Raw genomic sequence first — 4,150 nt, forward strand, 5'->3', positions numbered from 1 at the left:
AATTGCAGGACTTGCCGGGAAGGCTTCTTCAGAAATTTCTGCATGCAAAACCCCATGTACGCAATCACTAGGCAAAATTTCTGAGAGAAATTGGCAAGTAGGTATTCGCCTTATGTCGTTCCCGTTCTCCCTCTACTTGTAAGGAGGTGTGAAATGCACAGGGGTTTAGGTGCAGTAACGAAAAAGAGGTCGTCGGTGCCCTGTCCCCCAAATGCAGGGCTAGTGTTGCTATATGAAATACCATGCATTTCGCAGGCTGTGGAGCTGCTGGTCCTTTTCTTAGCAAGAGTCACCAAAGGAAAAAAAACACAAAATTCCTGCTCGGTGTCTATTTTCTTCCATTTCTTTTCAGTTCTCCTTTGCCTTGTAGCCCAGCAACTTGTAGCTTTGGAGGAGAAACATTTCCCTTGCGTTTTGCTCTTTTTCCAGAGGCAGGTCAGACAGGTTCAGGCAGGTGCCAGTGTTGCGGAGCATGCAGCTCCTTCCACAACTCCTCCTTGCTAGCTGCTGCTGAAGCTGCTTTGTTGAAGCCGCTATCTCTCCTGCCAACCCAAACGGCTTCTTTGATTCCACTTCCCTGCATCTTCACACCCACCCGGAATAACTAGCAACTCTCGCGGTCAAGGGAGATCCTGCTGGGGTCCCTCGCAGACCTGCAGCACACCCTGTGTTGTTTCATGTCTCCTTGGAAGACTTGTAAAGGGAGAGAGCATCAGGCGGCAATGTTTGCTGATGTTGCGAAGCTATTTAGAGCAATGTGAACAGACGATGGTGGGGAGGGAGCCATGCTGCTACAGCCACAACCGTTCAAATAGCGGCCAAGGCGATGCTGTTAAGCAACGCTGTTTCAGGCCTCCATCCTCGGAGGCTTTCTAGACCCCACTGGAGGAACCCCCCAGCATCATGGACTGACATCCTCGCTGGAGCTGCCTGGCGCCGCAGGACGCAGGCCTGGGGCCTCCTGGTGACCTTTCCAACTTGAATGAACCTCTGAGACTGTGATTTCCCTGCTCCTTTTTTCCGCCCTGCTTCCCCCCCCCACGCCCCTTGCATCCACCCACATCTGGCCCATTCGTCCACCTTTGGTCCTTCTCAAGGAAGACCCTGTGCGTGATGTTCAGGGTGCCTGTGAGACACCCGTGAAGGGGCCTGCATGATTGAGGAGAGCTGCTGTTCGTTTTCTTCCTGGTTTTCCTCCTCCTGTTCTTCTTCCCCCCGATCTTACTTTTCCTCCTCCCCCTTCCCCTTTCTCCAGTTTATTCTTCTCCTGGTCTTCCTCATCATCTTTTTGCTCATCCTCCTCCTCTTCTTCCTTTCCCTCCTCCTCATCCCCCACTAAATCTAGTTTAAAGCTCTCTGTACAAATCTGGCCGGCCTGTAGCCTAAGTAGCAGTCACGTACAGGGAGCAACCTGGATTTTTTTTCCCCTCCCACAGCCCAGAGGATGCCACGTTGTTGTCCTCAGACTCAAAGGCAGAGAGAAATCCACAGAAGAGTGGTGGCCAAACAGTGAGCAGAGAGGCAGCTGCAGCCGAAAGCACCTGAGCCCGAGGATGGCAGGGAGCGTGCTGATGTGCAGACAGGTAGGATGCTGAAGGGGTGTCAGAGACTGTTGGAAAGCCACAAATCCCCTGTTTTGTCTCAAAGAACTCATGGTTGTTTTGGGGGGGGTAAGGGGGAAGGGGGGGCGGTGCGGGCACTGCGGAGGTGAGGCGGTTGTAAAAGAAATCTACCAGACGCGAGTTACCCTAGGTTTGCTTTATTGCAGCGCTGGATGCACGGGGGAAACAGCTCCACCAAACGTGCATACAGGGATTAGCAACACACAGGTTATCTAGACTCAAATTATACATATTCATTATTTTTCCAAGAACAGGCAGTCCTATGATAATCCTTTCTTAGAATCCATTTCTATCTTCTCCTCCCCGTCACGCATGCTCAGTGATTTGAGTTGGTGGTCCTCAGGGGTCTCTGGTGGTCGTCAGTGGTCTCGCACCCGTGTTCGCTGAATGACCCTCTTCTTGCAGGCATACGCAGTACGCTCGCTGGGGATACACCTCTCCATAATAACCTTCTTGATAAGATTGATATCCCCGGGCCTGTTGTCCGGTTGGGTAGGGACTGTACAAGGAACGTAGCAGCATTGTACATTGCCATGGTCAGTTAGCTTCATTACCTATTATTACCTTGATTAGAAACCCCTTTCCCACGATTATAGGCTTTGAAACAGTTGTAGGCCTTAAGCAGCTTTCTAGTTAACATAAGTTTTCTTCTAGCTAAGCTTCTATATTTTTTACAGCGGTGGATTGCTTCCCTCTACCTCCTCTGGTAACTTTCCAGCGGCTGCTTTTGGCGTGCGCCATGCACCTTGGACGGAGGAGGAGCTCCCCCCAGCCCAATTCCAGAACTCTGTGGAGCGCAAAGCTCATCTGCGTGTTACCGCCCCAAGGGTGGTCCCTGAGGGGCAGAACAGTAGAAAGGTGAGCATGCGCGCCACACCGGGGTCGACCCACCACCTGTGGACCAAGACCTGCGGACTAAGGAGCCATCCCTGTGACGACATCGCAGCATCCAAGGGTAGTGATACCTATCCTAGCCTCTCCTCTCCTCTCCTTCTTTTCCTTCTGTCCTTCTTTTCTTCTTCTCCTTTCCTCTTAAGAAATTCATGCCTTATAAAACCGGTTGTTGCCTTTGCCAGACCAATTTGCCTAGTTGTCGGTTGTCCTAGTCGCTGCTTATGGCAAGTGTTTTACCCATTATCCGCACAGTTGCCACTTGTTGACACCTAGCCCCTAGATTGTTAATAAAACTCCGTTATATTGTTCCTCTGAGTCATTCCTGTGGCTCATTGCATTGGCAGCTCCGCTGAGCGGGACTCATGCCTTTGGGGGATGAAAAGATTCACCTCCCTCGCAACCCACCGAGTGCGACGAGACAAGGGGGTTTAATTTCACCTAACCCCAAAACCTCATGGATCCAAGCGCCCCTACGACACTTCATTCCAGATGCAGTTGGGAACATCACCTCGGGTTAAGGTTCTCTAACCCTTGCCATTAGAACACCCTTGAATTCGCTGCTTTTAGCACTAACAAACTAGGCTAAGGAGGGTGACCTTTTTCCAGAGGTTCAGTGACCTTTCCTCAGGTTTCAGTGCACGCTCGGGGAAACAAGCTAGGGCTGCTTTCTTTGCTCTTTCCAGAGGCTCATCAGACGTCGCCTGAGGGTTGTGAACATTCCCGCAGCTCGGGCCCCGCTGAGCCTGCTGCCCTGCTGCCCAGCCGCATAGAGGCTTTTCTCCGCCGAGATACCATTTGACCTGGTCTGGTGGGGAAGTTTTGGTCTCGTGCCCTTCTCACTGACAAGTGCAGATCATCTTGTGTACTGGATAACCCTTCTTTTATGATTCTGTGATTTTCTGAGGAAGGTTTCTTAGCTCTGCTGTAGGAGGCGGGTACAATTCCAATCAAGCAGACGTGTTTCAGATGTGCTGTTTCCTTCCTCAAGGGCTTTTCTGGCAGGGGTAGGAACAGAACATGCTTGTCCTGACCCAATCGATTGTGTTTTCCCTTTTCTGCCTTTTCCTCTCAGGAAGATCAGGTGATGAAGAGACACACACCTTTTCAACAGAGACGGTTAGCAGATGGGCTGTCAGTGTCCTTCTACTGCATTTGCCTTGTCACCACAGACTCAACCAAGAACCGTTTGTTCTTCTTCACGGTGAGACCTAGTGGTCTGACGACTTCTGCGTGACATAGTGGCTTAGGAATCCTTCCCAAGGAGGGCACAGGGGTTGCAGAGCACATGGCATCAGAGGACTGACGGGGACAACCAATGTCCATTTTTTGTAGCGGTATAGTTTTTCCCTTTCTTACTGCACAGAAGCCATGTGCCGGCACATTCTTTGGATCTAGTTTGCCCTACTGAATCATCCGCTGTAGTCATGACTTTGAAAGCTCAGCTGACCCCAACGCGCATCATTCCTCATGCTTTTGCTTTCCAGAGCTGCACTCAGAAGGGCCTGCTGACCACGGAAGAGAGGTGGCCGTGCCACGCCAGACAGATGTGCCTCCTGAAAGACCCCTGCTGTGCTCTCCACCGTGGCAGAGCCAGGAGGCGCCACGGCCAGCAAGCAGAAGGAGGAGAGGTATGA

The sequence above is a fragment of the Grus americana genome, assembly GCF_028858705.1.
Source record: "Grus americana isolate bGruAme1 chromosome 26 unlocalized genomic scaffold, bGruAme1.mat SUPER_26_unloc_3, whole genome shotgun sequence".
NCBI classification, from domain to species: domain Eukaryota; kingdom Metazoa; phylum Chordata; class Aves; order Gruiformes; family Gruidae; genus Grus; species Grus americana.